The 15,785-nt window shown below is 43.0% G+C and overlaps 1 protein-coding gene across 2 annotated transcripts in view; it reads left to right on the top strand.

Moving 5' to 3' along the window:
• The window catches only part of LOC139061034 (EEF1AKMT4-ECE2 readthrough transcript protein-like), a 70,632-nt gene that overhangs the window by 26,213 nt on the left and 28,634 nt on the right, over window positions 1-15,785 (top strand). The window lies entirely within an intron of this gene.

Below are 15,785 nucleotides of genomic sequence, written 5' to 3'. Positions count from 1 at the left end.
CATTGGAATTCACTAATAATTTTGCACTCGCAATCGTTCTGGATATCCCCGAGGAAGATGCCTGCGGTAGAAAAGAGCATCGTGCTCTTTTCTACCGCAGGTCATCAAATGATGGTCATCTTCATCATTAATGATGGACAATCAGGTGCGTCAGTGCAGTTAAAATGTTTTTTTTCTCTTCCTGTTCTGCAAGAAAATAACAAAACAAACAAAAAAACAGATTTCCTTGGCGATTTTCCTTGGGGTACTAGCTGATAACTGCAGCAAATACTCGTGGATCTAGCTTCTTAAGGGTGTCCATTAAATTTTATCGTGTTTTCTTTTTGTTTAGTGTTTCAGTCCGTTAGCATACATGGCGTTGACGTTTGGTGCACTTATCATTTAATACTGCATACCTTACAGGTAATATTAGCTGTTATTGCGTCAGGATCCGATGTTCTTAACACCTGTTCCATAACAGTAAATCGAAGAGCGCGCGACATCCGTGAACTTGTTGCTCAGGCGCTACACTCGAAAGAATGCCTGAATTTACAAGCGCGATCAGTGTGCATTGAAGTCCGTAAATTTTGATGTGAACCAGCAGGTAAGCGAGATTTCTTGTGTGTTTTTGCTTTATAACATAAGTTTAAATTCCCGTTCTCAGACCAATGCTTCAAGAGGAAAAACGGAACTGTAATTTGTCTTTTGAAGCACTCGTGAAACGTTGAAGTGCCCTCAATAGACAACTGCTTCATCGAGTCAAATAAATAGTGTTGCATTTAAACGAGAAAGCTGCTTTCTGCCGGCTCTTGAAATGTTTTATTTGTGGCTTCGAACGTTTAACAAAAAGCTCTAAACAATTTGTATTTAAAAAAAGAAGTGGTGCGGGAACCTTATAAATTGGTAGCGCTATGTCAAATGCCGTTATCACACTTCTGTAAACAGCATCAATTAGAGCGTATAAAAGGGACAAACGGGATTTTCATAAAGTGAAACTGTTGCCATGCTCACGAGGGTTTTACAAATGTGCCACCGAAAATTAGTGGTATACTTCACAGTGATGCATCGTACATAAATTTTGAATGCTTTGGGTGTCTCAGTAGAAGCAGTTTGCAGAATTGTGACAGAATTGTCTTTCTTCTTTTTAATACCACGCTACATAGTTGTAATCGTGATTCTTCAGTATATCGCAGTTTCGAAGAATTTCTGCAAGAACGTCAATAGGCTAAATGAAGATCTGCTCCCTGTAGTCATATGATATTAACCTTTAGTCTTAAATACGGCAAACCTTGTCGCAATACGGACAGTGCGGTTGCCGAGAAAAATGATTTCTGCTTTCCGCTACTGAGATTTTTGCCTTCTTTAGTTTATAATTACAAATTGCGTCAAATACTGATTCGAGATTCTTTTTAATGAATGATATTGTTATTCGGATACTTATTGCTTCACCTATCTTCACTGCCTCATTCACCCGGTCGTACGCTGATGTGTTAGTCAGCATTATCGTCTTTATAGTAATGAAGCCTTGATTCACCTTGCTTGAGTGCCTGTGTCAGGCGTAGTACCGGTACGAATGAAGGCAAATGTTTTGGAATAGCATTAAAATATTTCAAATGTTTTTGACGAGAGAAGAACAGGGCAGAAGAAACTTTGGGACGCTGTACCCTTGCTCTGTACTATGTGTCTGTGCACTATGCGACTTCATCTCATCCGACATGCTTGTTACATGCCTAACCTACTGACCAGCAGTTCGTCTTGAAATGTTATATACTTAAAGGCATGCCATGTTATATTTTGGCAAGATGAGGGGGGAGGAGGAAGAAGGTGCAAATGACTGCCTGATAAAGTTGTTCAGGTTTTTTATTTCAAGGTATCTTATCTCGAAAATTTTCAGAATATCGTTATTAAACTTATAAATCACATTTCTTTGTTGCCATGCACATGAATTTAAACAAAACTAGATTTGAATGTTAAACATCCCGGAAAGCGCTTGCTTTTTGGCCAGTCCCCCATGGTAGTTATGCATCAGTGTTTGAGAGACAAGACAAGTCAAGGCAAGTTGTTCAGTGACCGCGGTACCGAATTAGTTGGAACAATGATAATGTGGACTTGTGTCACACATAGGAAGCGAGATCTGACACAAATATGTTGGCTGAGTGGCCACGAGTATTTGGCTAAGCAAACGTAAACAGCCTACCTACGATTTTTGGCATGTCTAGACGTTCAGTGAAAGAAAAGGCCAACGATACAGATTTGACGCCACATAGATATCGCACACTGTATCTCTGATCTCTGAGTAATCTCACTGGTTAGTCGCCAATAAAGTAACAGTTTTTAGCGGACATTAGGAAATAAAACAGAATATTTCAATCCTGCACTAACATTCCAAATGCTAAGTCAAAAAACAGGACGGTTTGCTTTCCTTTCTAGACCTTCCTGTGTATTGGATTGGACGCATTGGTAGCTCTGCTATGGTTGAATAAAAGTGCGAAACATGTTTGTGGCTGCCACGTAATACTTAAGTATCATCTTTACATTTCGTTTTGAGATAAGGCGTTCTTCACTATGGTCTGCATTATTTTTTTTCCCCAGCTATTCGTAGCTATACAATCCAAACATTCTCCGATTTTTCTCGATGGGTAAAGCAACCATTGCCACAGCGGCGTGCGCCATACTAAGGCGTTTCTTCACAAAAGTATGTTCCGTACATCTTTCTTCTGCATTTATTAATATCATTCGCGATTTCTTGCGTTCAATTACAACGATTATGAACCAAATCATAGAAACCAGAAGAGGTCAGAAGCAGCGAGAATATTCATACTTTTCAACATTAAAAATAATAAACGTCTGGGTCATGCTAGAAATCAGTCAAGACAAAGTTTCATTGCGCGTAGCTTTTTTCACCGTTCGAGCTCTACTATCGTGAATCTACATTAGAAATGTTGCGCGCAAACTACTCAACACGGACGCAAGCAAATCCCAACATTGTAAACTTTGTAGACAGCCAGAAGATACAGTTGTGATTGTAAGAAGCGAAAAGAACAGTGCAATAAGCATTAGCTGGTAAGACATGCATGCGCTATACAGTCGAGCGTCTCCACAAGGAGCTTGTCCACAACTAAATGACCTTTATAAGAATAAGTCATTCTGTTCAGGTTCCATCAAAAGCTGTGCGGTGTGCGACCTCTTTACCACAAAGTGCCCCACATAATGAATGATTTTCGAGGCCCCATGGACTTCGTTATGAAGGCATTTGAATGTGCACACTTTATTACAGTAGGAAGCGTAACTAATCACCTGAGGAGCAAAGTGATCTTGGCGAAAGCTTTGCAGCATTCTTGGCACAATCGAAGGAGGGAGCGTACCAGGCAGTTTGCACTCAAGGCGGTCAAATAATTTGTACTGATGCAGCTTCAACAAATCATTAGTTCTGTATGGCTCACCTCGAGCTAACTTCACCTTTCAAGGCGAGCTAAGATTCCATCTCATATATTTTTCGGCCTTTCAAATTCTCAGTCGATACTTTGCAGAAACGCGTTGTGCCTAGGACATGGTGAACGTTAGAATTTAAGTATAGGGGAGTTTATAAATATGGATAAAGACAAGGAAAACAAATGTTACAATAACCAACAAAAAGTGATTTCCGTGAGTAAAATGCAGGCACATGCATTAACGAGCGAGACCATCGCAGAAATCATTGGCATCTATCGCCGCTTGTCTTACTCTCATTTCTTATACGAATAGCGAAATTACTGATCGCGTTATGACAAAATAGATCAACAAAGTATTTCACTTTGGTATGACCTTCCGCTTGGTCCCTCTCTGCCGAGCAGGTTTAACGAGGCGCGCACAGCAGAAAAAGAAAGAAAAAAAAAGCCCCACACTCGTGGGCTTGCCAAAGCGTGCCAAATATCCGAAGAACTCAATTGTCGTCAATGAATTACAGCGTTATTCTAGAACTGGGACAACGATATATACGGAGGGGGCAGGTCATTTCGTACGTGTTCTTCATCACCACTACCCGAACGTGTCGCACCTCTTTTCTGGGTTCATCGAGGAAACATTGTGACATTCAAATACACGAGCGATGTATGCACCGTGCCTCAGCGGCACGTCACACATCCTTCCGCCATTCCTCCTCTCCACTGAAAAGGTGACACCCGAAAGGCGAAGAACGTGCGGTGACCCGTCATGGCGCCGAACACCTTTGCCGCTGAAGTGCGGTCGTCGAACTCGTTGGTGACGTTCTGTCTCGTGTTCTTGTACGCACGCCCGCCCTCGCCGACTCCCATGACAGCCGCTTGCAGCTCCAAGGCTCCGACGCTCCGCTTGCAGCTCCGCCGCTCCGCTTGCAGCTCCGCCGCTCCACTTGCAGCTCCGACGGGAGGCACCATTGGTTGTCCAAGAGTAATCGACGTTATCAAAGTACGGTGCCGCCGTCAAGTCGCGAGCCCCGATTCCGGCGTACAGCGCAGCGCGGTGAAGAAGCTGCTTGGAAAGCACCAGTTAAAGAATAGGTGGTACGGCGCCAAACGAAAACCCGAAGTAGGAGATGCCGGCGGCACCTTCCCACTCTCGTATATGGCAGGTCGGCAGTACATTTAGTGGGCCGCCGCGCAACGTCAGCGCTTCCGTCTACGACGAAATCCGATCGGCTCGCCAGAGGTTCGGTGAAGGTCAGGCGACTCCTGAATGAACGCCACCTATGTCCAGGTACGTTCCACGGTAATCGATGAACCACACGGGCTCCGGGGTTCTCCAGAAGCGCGAACACCTTGCCGAATGTGGCCACCCCGGAATACGAAAAACGGCCGATCCCAGAGTGGCACACCGCTACGGAACGAGTCCGCGAGCTCGTCGCCGATTCTGAAACCCAGTTCGGAGACATCGGCAAGAGCTTCTACGGCGCCCTTGAAAAGACGCGCTAAGCGTGTCGCCATGAAGAATAGGGGGGAGGCGAAGTCTGCACCCTCCCCACCTCGGTTGCGCTTCCGCCAATGCCGCTGGTGTCGGCTACCCCTGTGCCGAACCGCGGACTCTTTGTGCTCGTGTTGGCGGGGCGATGACCTGGGTGTGTTTGACGTGAGGGAGCGTTGAAGATTGAGATCATGTGCAGCACGACGGCGAGAACGATGGCGCTGACCAGCAGAGCAAGCAAGCACGCGCTGGTCAGCACCAGGAAGGAAGGCTTTGATCGCTTTTGGCCGTCGTACTTGGTACCACCGGCAAGTGGGCTTTGAGAGCCACCCTGCAGTAGACAAGAAATACGTCTGGACTTCAGTAAGTCAGGCAAATGATTTCGGTCTTTCGTGCAACAGTTATTTACTGCAGATTCGTTGGTTATTAGCGGAGAACACAGAGGGCGAGCTTCGCCTTTTCGGACTCTGCCCCCAACACGCGAGCCACACGTCATAGGAACCATGCGGTAGAGTAGAATTACCTTGATGCTTCAATACCTCCTGAAATGTTTGTTTCTGACACTTTCAGAGAATAGGGGGGAGGGGGAGCTTTATTTTAGTCTAAAGTCGTTCATAAGCTGCAGAGAGAGCGAAAAAGAAACCGAATGCGAAATTTCACTTTTTTTCTTTTTAGATTCTGCACCCACACTGCGATCTACTGACGTTAATAGGACGCCATGATCTCGAAGACAGAATAGTGTTTCTGAACCCTTTATATGCAGGAAATATCCGCAGTTGGGAAAACGGGGTCACACATACATTTTGTCCCCCGGTTCTGTCTCTGCTGCCTTTATAAAACATCTCGCATCGGAATTGCGCATGGCACGCTTGGACCTCTATATTTCAATCGCAAGGTCAGTTGCGGATTCCAGTTCACTTGTCTTGCTACTCTGGCAGGTGATTTGAATTACCTGCTTTAGCCGGAGTTTTTCTGCACTGAAACCATTTCGCGGCATTTAGCAAAGACGTCTCGTCCCTAGCGCAGTTTAAGTTCACAAAATAATGTCTTTCCAACTAGCTTCCCAGCACAGACTCCGCTAGTTCAATAAGCAAACGTTGCGATGTTTCCAGAAGAGTGAGCTAACATCTTGCTCTGATTCGACATAGTTTTCTGAGTCCATTTAACCAATTCAACATTTGTGCTTCCCGATTAAAAAAATGTCTTCCATTTCGCTCTTATTTACACACTCATTTACATACACGTGCCAGCTTTCCAAACACCTACTTTGGTTCCCTTTGCCGGCAGAACTGGGGCATAATGAGGGCAACGAAAACGAAAAAGAAAAAGTTTGACAAGTTGGCCTTTTTTGTTGCTGTTGATTTGTGATTGCTCAGCGCATGCGCAGCCGCCACAGTTTACCAAATATTCTGCAAGGTCCTCTACAATACTCGGTTCATAACTAGTGCTCGTCAATAATAAGAGCTTGCCTTGGGACCCTTTCACGCCCTTTGTGCATCGTCGTGCAGGATTTACCATACAGGGATAGGAGTTCGCTAGAACTCATGCACAACGTGTTGATGCTACAATTTCTCTTAGCGCTTTTCTTTTTGTCATTGTTTTTTTACGTGAAGCTGGAACAGTGAAAGGGCGAGTTGCTTGGCCCCTGCTTTCTGACATTTTGGGCAATATAAGATTTTGCAATTGCGGGTTTTACGATAGCGCTCGTGTGCCTGATCGCGGGTGCGTATTCTATGTATAATGCGCATCCTCATGTACCTGATCACTGTAATTTCTACGTAAGGCACATTCGCGCATGGAAATACAGAGGCCGTCTCACTTATTAGTATTCCTCAATAATCTCAAGACAAAGGCCTGTCGATCTTCTGTAAGAACAGTGCGCGCTGTCTTTAGCGCGCAGTCGACTGATCAGTGGCCTTCACTGTTGTATTTGATGGTCACGTCGTTTTCAGTCGAAATGTTCGCGCAACTCTTGGAAGGACAGAATGAAATCAAAGCACAAATAGTTGACTTAAAAACTCGTCTTGAATGTACTGAGAAAAGTATTGAGTGTTTTGATGTACGACTGAATACCCTTGAAGAAAACGTTAACGAGACCCATGCAAAACTAACCACTAGCGTTGAGACTCTTCAAGAAGCCGTCATAACACAGCATGCTAAACTAGTTGACCTTGAAAATCGCAGTCGTAGATCAAACTTGATAGTTTTCGGTATTGCGGAACACGCGAATGAAACTGAACTGGACTTGAGGAAAAAGGTTATTGATGAATTGTTTAGGAATAAGTTGGGCGTGAACTGCTCTTCAGTCGCCCGCATTCACAGAATAGGACGTAGCGAACAAAATCGGCCAGTAATTCTTTATTTTCAAGACTACAGGGAAAAGCAGGCTGCCTGGAAGAATGTTTCAAAGCTTAAGGGTTCTCCGATAAGTATTGATAACGACTACTGTGAGGACACTCGACGGAAGCGTAAATTGCTGTGGCAGACAGCGAAGGAAGAGAGAGCAGGTGGTAAAAAAGTATTCCTTGTGCATGATAGCCTTCATGTTGACAATGACATCTACAGTTGGAATGACTCCTCAAACACTCGAAAATGGCTTACAAAGGCGAAAAAGAAGCCTACAAAGATATAGCAGTCCCCAACTGCGCAGCTGCGCCTGATATCTTTTAATGCCCAGAGCATTAGTAACAAACTTGATAAGCTTGAAAATATCCTTATTTTATATGACCCACATATATGCGTTATTACAGAAACGTGGCTACATGATCTGATAGGCGACGACGAAATTGTGCCGCCTGGTTATCAAGTCTTCAGGCGTGATAGAGGCTCTCGTGGTGGCGGCGTGGCGGTTATTATAAAAGATAGCGTTGATGCCAGTCTTGTTGATCAAATTGCGGATCATGAAAGCCTTTTTTTGAAAATATCGTTTAAGCAGGATACCTTTTTCCTTTGTGCCATTTACCGTACACCCAATGCAGATGATTTGTTTTTGAATAAGCTATACGATCGCCTTTTAGGTTTGCGTAATAAAAACATATTGATAACTGGTGATTTTAATTTACCAACAATTGATTGGGAGAACCTACGTTATGGCTGTTCTTCTACTGGTGATTCTATTCTTGACATCATGTTTTTGCTCAACCTTAAGCAAGCGGTGACTGACTATACTCGAGGCAGCTCAATTTTGGATTTACTGTTCCTCAGTGAAATATTCATTCACGGCACCATTGTAATTGAGCCTGGTATTTCTGACCATAAGCTAATCTTCTTTATCTGGGATAAGGCTCTAGGTCGAACTAAAAAAACTCAGTCAGCCACTGTTGTAAAGGATATTTCTAAGGCTGATGATGTCGCTATAATTGATTACCTTGATACGCATATCGAAACCTTATCACACGATGTTGAGACCTCATGGCAACTCTTTGTTAAAACCATACATTATTGTCTTGATAATTTTGTACCCAACCGAAAAATATGTAAGCACCGTGTAAACCCGTGGATTAACCGTGAAATGATCCACATGAAGCGTAAAATTAAAAGACTACGCAAGAAGCCTGCAACAATGACTTCCCAGTTTACAGAATTAAAAGTTAAGCTACAAACAAGCTTGGCAAAAGCAAGGAAATATTTTTATACTAATACATTGACAGATTTTCTTCAAACCAACCCCCAAAAGTTTTGGCGGTACTTAAGTGAGACGAAAACCAGGATCAGCAAAATGAATGTCGATGGTTTGGTGATAACTGACTCCTGTGCTATTGCTGAACATTTTAATGCATATTTCCAGAGTGTTTTTACTAAAACCGATGATTACGAATTTCCGAATTCAGTCGTTGAAACTGATACTGACATAGAAGTAACGAGGGAAGGAGTAATACATATGCTGTTAAAACTTGATCCTAAAAAATCTGCTGGGCCTGACGGTATTCCTAATGCCTTTCTTAACCGATACGCTGAGTATTTATCCGGGTTTCTAACTGCTCTTTTTAACTGTTCACTGTCTTCAGGGGAAATACCGACTGACTGGGGTATAGCACGTGTTAAGCCGATTCATAAAAAAGGTGACCACTTGTCGTTTGAGAATTATCGTCCTATCTCTATTACAAGCAGTTGTTGTAAACTTCTCGAGCATGTTACTGCCAACTTCATTCATGAATTCCTTAGTGATAACAATGTACTATCAAAATTTCAACATGGATTTATAAAAGGGTTATCCACTGTTACTCAACTAGTTACAACTGTGCATGAATTTTCACGAGTGCTTGATGCATCAGGTCAAATAGATGTTCTCTTTTTAGATTTCTGTAAAGCCTTTGACAAAGTGCCACATGGGAAACTGCTTTACAAATTACAGTGCTTGGGGTTACCAAGCCAAATAGTTCAATGGATTGCGGCTTACCTTCACAACAGACAACAGTATGTGGTAATAAATGATTCATCATCTGCTATTCTTCATGTCACGTCTGGAGTTCCACAGGGAAGTGTATTGGGACCACTTTTGTTTTTAATTTATGTTAATGACTTGGTTGATGTTATTCCCGAAAATGTGTCTGTACGTTTGTTCGCGGATGATTGTGTTATTTTTAAACAAATTGTATCCCCCAGAGATCACATTGAATTGCAACATGCACTGAATGTTATTGACGAGTGGTGTCAAAAATGGGGCATGCAACTAAATACTCAGAAAACAGTACTACTTCGTATCACCAGGAAACTAAATCCGAGCCAGTTCTGTTATACCCTTAGAAACAATAGTATCTCGATTGTAGGCAAATATAAGTACTTAGGTGTCACCCTCACAAGCAACTTAACTTGGTCATCCCACATTTCTGATATCTGCACATCTGCACTACGTAAGTTATGGTTCCTTAAAAGAAAGCTGAAATTCGCACCCTCGCAAACAAAGCTTTTAGCTTATAATACATGTGTTCGTTCTAAGCTTGAGTATGCTTCTATCATTTGGGATCCATATTTAAAGAAAGATATCATGCAACTTGAACGTATTAATAGAAAGGCTGTTAGGTTTATATTTGGTAAATATCGTAGACTTGATTCCCCATCCAACCTAATGCAATTAAACTGTATTTCTACGCTAGAAGCCCGCAGAAAATTTAGTCGGCTTTCATTTCTTTATAATTGTATGTTTGGTAACATAAAAATAGATCTACCTCACTGTATTAAACCCTTAACAACACGACGCACACGCCATGGCCATGAATTTGCTCTAACCCCAATCTTTGCCCGAACGAAGGCTTTCAAATTCAGTTATTTTCCAAGAACTGTGGAAGAATGGAATTCTTTGCCTTCTGATATTTTTGGTTCCGATAATTTTCTCGCTGAGTTGGAGTGTTACCTTCTCTCTTAAGCTTTATTTATCTTTTTTTTCTTTTTGCTTTTCTTCTTTCTTGCTTGTTTTTTTTTGTTGTTGTTGTTGTCTGTTGCTTTGCACATTCATGTTGGATGTAACCCACACCTGCTTGGGCCACCACATTGGCCTGCAGTATTTTGAAATAAAAAAAATAAAAAGTCTTCTTTTACCTGTGTCTATGTAACTCTCTTCCCATTTCTGGAATAACAGAACTGATGCAAGCTCCGCAGGCCAACCTCCACATCTTTCATGTCAATACACCTTTCTCTCTATACCTCTGTTGTACTTATTGTTTCCGTTTTACACAATGGCCCAACGAAACAAAAAGAAAAGAGAAAAAAAAGGTCATTTGCTCACGTGACGCAGGTTGGAAGGCGAGAAATTGTCGTTCGCAGACTTGCGCCACGGCCAAGTTCGAACGGAGGACTGAATTTCGCTGCCGGGGTGAAATGCGCTTGACTTGTTGCGGAAGGCTGACGAAAGCTGGATGGAAGACCTGCGTATGTAATAGTGTATCCGTCCATTTTGTCAGAATGGCGTGGCATTTCCCGAGGACAAAGAAAATAGAAAACCCCTGATCCCAAGCATGCGCGGTGGGATTTCGCGTTAATGTAAAGCATCTGCCACTCAACGCGTGTGATATAGTGGTTTAGCGCTTAGGTTTGTGCTTGTTTCGCTCCTGCTGTTGGCGAGTTCGCTATAGTGATTGACTGACTGTGTGAGCGCCCGCGTTTACACAGCACGAAAGACCACCGATGAAATGTAGAGTAGTGCCTGTAAGACCGTCTCGAGTAACCCTTGTCGCCTTGCTGCCTTGCGCGCGCGAGAAGACACAAGTCGAGCCGAGCCACCATCCTTCCCGGCCCACCCCATGGCCTCTGAGATAACGGGCACTGGCCAAAAAAAAAAAAAACGTCAATGTCGTTCACGAGCCCGGCTGCCCCATGGTGCTGTTGTTGGCCGAGTGGTCTGTTTGATCACGGAAGCAATTAATGAAAAGTTGAGAGAAATTGTCACTCATGAGGAAGGGTATAGCAGCACCGGGAGTGCCCATAAACGCATCATGTTGAAAATGGGATATGTAGTTGGGAAAAAGAGCAAGGAGCGCAACATGGCCAGTATGAATTTCAACCCTGAACAAATAACAAAATAATGTCACTAGAGTCGAGGAAGAACTTGTCAAATGGCCAACTAAAGAGTGGGAACATGGTCAGTTTCTAAGTGTAATAATGACAGAAATACGGAAACAGAAACATGTTCGTTGGAAAGGAAAAAATAAACCGAAAAGCTTTTGGAGCTGGGAGGTACGGGAAGCGATCGCCGAATGGCAAAAAAGCATCCCAAGAGCACAGGCGGGCAAATAAGGCGCAGTTGCTGCAGGATGAAGTAGCCAGTAACAGGGAAATACACTGGGAGAAAGATTCCATGGTTCAAATACTGGTGCAAGCAAAATTAAGATGTGAAAGTGAACATTGGTTGTCAGAAATGCGTGAGAAAAAGAAGGCCGCTCCTAGAATATTTTCGAACCACATAAAATTATTAGGCAGGAAGTCAACACCAATACAACAACACATTCTAGACGAAGATAAAAACAGACTGGAAGGAGAAGCAGCAATAAATTACACCCGAAAAATAACAGCCGAATCTTTGCAAGGCAATAACGAGGTTGTATTTAAAGAAAAAAAAGAAGAGCATGAAAAAGACCCTGGTGGAAAAGGAGCTGGTGCTGACAAATTTCAACTGGAAGAAAGCCGAAGAGGAAATTCCTAAGCGCACAGCCGCAGGGCTGGACGAGGTTCCTGTTAGGCTGATTAGCGAACTAGGACCAAAAAGTAAGAAATGGTGAAAGCAGTGGAAAAAAAACTTTAAAGGAGAGACGAATACCAGACAGTTGGCGACAAAGAAGAATGAAGATTGAATTTATAAAGGTAAGCGGAAAAATATTTAATTCACTCGTAGAGACCGTTGACCATTACATCGGTAATACACAGGCTAGCAATGCAGGCAATCAAATTAAAGCTTCAAGCATCGGCAGAGAGTAATTGCATTTAAGGAGAACTTCAGAATGGCTTCAGAATAGCTTCGCGTTTAGATGATAACTTATTGGTTCATACTCAGTGTATTGAAATATCAAAAGCAGAAAGCAGACCATTATATGCGGCCTTTTTAGGCATTACAGGAGCCCATGACAACGTAGACCGCATTATTTTGTGGGATATTCCGGAAGGGGAAGTCTACAGCTTTTGAGATAGATTTACATAGAACCTGCCGTTTGCGTTGAATGGAAAGAGATGATGAGAGAGGAGAAAGCTCATATCAACAAGGGACTGAGGCAGGGGTGTCCTTTATCTTTACTGCTGTTTATGATGTACATGGTGATGATGGACAGGGCGCTAGAAGGAAGTAGTATCAGTTTTAATCGCTCATACTACAGGCGAGTACAGTAGTATAGCAGCAGCTTGCAGGTTTTTTTTATGCGGACAATATTGTGTTGCTAGCTAACAAGCAAACTGATTTATACCTTTCGCTAATATCAGTGTGCAGGAAGGCAAAAATTTAGGTTTGAAATTTAGTGTTAGAAAATCAGGTGTAATGGTATTCCATAAAAACAGTGAACAGACAGTGGCGATACAGGGCCAGGAAATGCCTCGGGTAACGGAATATAAATACCTTTGTATATGGATAAACGAAGGCAATAGATATATGGAAACACAGGAAAGAACAATAACAGTGAAGCGGAAGAGAAGTGGCAGTCATAAGGAAGCACAGAGCGCTATAGGGATGCAATAGGTACGAGGTGCTCCGAGGTATGTGGAAAGGTGTAATGTTTCCAGGACTTAATTTTGGAAATGTGGTTCTTTGCTTTAAATCAGGGGTACAATCAGGAATCGATGTGAACCAAAGGTCAGTGGGCAACCTCGTATTGGGCGCTCATGGAAAGACTACAAATGAAGCTGTGCAAGGTGATATGGCTGGACTAGTATTGAAGTTAGGGAAGCTCGAAGTAAAACTGAGTATGAAGAACGACTGAGGAATATGGAAGAAAGTAAATAAGCTGGGAGAGTGTTGAGGTATCCGTACAGGAAAAACATTGATTCACAGTGGAGAAAAAAAAAAAACTAGGGAGCTTACCAGCAAGTATGCGGCCTGTAGGGTGGGCAACACAGCAACAAAGAACGTCAAGGGGAACGTCAGAGAGGCCGAAATAATCTCATGCGCGGCGGCAATGGAAAAGAAGCCTGCCATGAGTAACTACTTAAGAGGAAAAAACCAAATCAGGAAAGAAACATCGTGTGATAACTCAAACAGAAGCTCATTACTTTTCGAAGCGAGATCGGGATGTCTTAGAACACGCACCTATAAAGCGAGATATCAGAACTATGAAGAAGCATGTGCTTGCTGCGGTAAAGCTAGGGAAACTATGGAGCATGTTTTATTAGATTGTGAAGACGTCTACCCAGCGGTTGACTTAGGCGTCACTGGCCTCCTTGAAGCGAGAGCAGAGGTTCAGCGAGAGCAGTGGAAAAGTAAACATGTCCGCAATAGGGATTAGTAAGAGGCCGATCGGAGGATTGGTGGAATAAAAGTATGGAAACCGCAAAAGACGGAGACGTACAAAAGCACAGTTCGCAACAGGTGATCAGAAAATTTGGTTGTGGGAGTTCATAGGGTTTTCAAATCTTTTTTTATTGTTTAACCTATGCAGGACATTAGGCAGTATAGCAGCAAGCGCTTAGTGGCGCAACCGACCACCCCGTTTCAAAGGGGATACTCATAACATCCATCCACATCCATCCATCTGGTAGACATGGGGCAAAATAATAACAAGAGCTCGGTGGCGCAACTCAAAGCCTCGTTTCAAATGACACCCTCATAGAATCCATCCATCCATCCATCCTGGCGCTCACGGAGGCGGCCTTAGGAGGCAGACCGCGCGAGATTTCAGCGTGCGCATTCCCTCTCTTTTCACGAGTTGCGGGCTCTTTTCACGGAACATATCCCCGGCAATTTTTCACATTTGTCTCGTGCTATCTCTTGAACATTTTGCCGCCTCATCCGTTCACTCGTGTCGTGCTTTTCTTGCGTTTCGTGCTTGTGTTCTTTTTATAAGCTTATCAATCGATACTTATACTTGCGTATACGACATTATATTATACGATATTATATGATACGTATACTTTTCTTATGTTTAATAATTGTTTTTAGACAACGTGGATTCACACATCACCTATTATCTGTGAACTGGTCGCTTACTGTGGATGGCAAAGAGTGTTTGGTGTCTGCCTAGCTTCTTTCTGTCTTTCTCTTGTTCTCCTTCCCCTCTTTTTTTTTTGCATCACCGTAATTCAGCATATGACTTGGCAGTTTTTTTTTGCGCTTGTACGCCTACTCTGTAGTGCAATGACCTTCGTGTAATATTTACTAGTATATTTCCATGCATACTTATTTTTCTGTGCTTATTTTCATGTTGCCGACAATTGCGTTGTGCAAATAATGCCTTTTCAAGGTAACAGTCAGAGCCGTGAATGGACGCCAACTCAGCCAATTTTGCTTTTATATTTTAGGAAATACTGCTTTTGTATGTGATGGTTCCTTTTTTCCTCAAATGAATAATTCCTGTTACACGTTGATGTAACTGTATTCCTCCTCTTGCACACTGCCTTCGTGGAGGCTATGTAAGGTGCTCGGAAATATATATATATATATATATACATATATATATATATATATATATATATATATATATATATATATATATATATATATATATATATGTGTGTGTATGTGTGTGTGTGTGTGTGTGTGTGTGTGTGTGTGTGTGTGTGTGTGTGTGTGTGTGTGTGTGTGTGTGTGTGTGTGTGTGTGTGTGTGTGTGTGTGTGTGTGTGTGTAAAACAATAAACATGCCCTAAGCAGACACGCGGAAAAGCGACTGGTCTAGTATATGCAATTATTATGCTATCAATATTTAACATTTACAGGGCTTAGTTGCACTAAGGTCTGCTCGTACGGCAACTACACATACTCATGAACGAGTCAATTATGTAATTATCGATCATTTGACGCACGGCGCACAATTTCTTGCTCCACCCAGCCTTGGGATTGGTGCATGCAGCAATGTAATGCACGAAACAGAACGCAGGTTTGATTCCGCGCGAAAAGGCGCAAGCATTTTTAAAGGTGCACACTCCATTTGTACATATACTCCTAAAAAATTTACACCCTTTGGGGTTATCTTGTCCCATCTGTCTTGCCCGCACTTCCTTCCTTTAACGCTGAGAGCCCGGTACTTCCCGCGTTATCAGCATGACACGGCGTTCTCGACAGCCGGAGCAAAACCTGCCATCGCGCTTCATCTGTAGGAGGACATGCCCACCCTCGCATGCTTTCCCTCGCACGTACAGCGTAAGGCGCGCATCCGTGACGTCATCGCACTTGGACTCTACGCGGAACGGCACGGCAACGCCGACGGCAAAATATGGCCTGGGGCGTCCATATAATTTATGAACAAAGCTAACTTC

The sequence above is a fragment of the Dermacentor albipictus genome, chromosome 6 (genome assembly GCF_038994185.2).
Source record: "Dermacentor albipictus isolate Rhodes 1998 colony chromosome 6, USDA_Dalb.pri_finalv2, whole genome shotgun sequence".
Lineage (NCBI taxonomy): Eukaryota > Metazoa > Arthropoda > Arachnida > Ixodida > Ixodidae > Dermacentor > Dermacentor albipictus.
The sequence above is the reverse complement of the archived record's forward strand: the minus strand, read 5'-3'. Positions and strand labels throughout refer to the sequence as shown.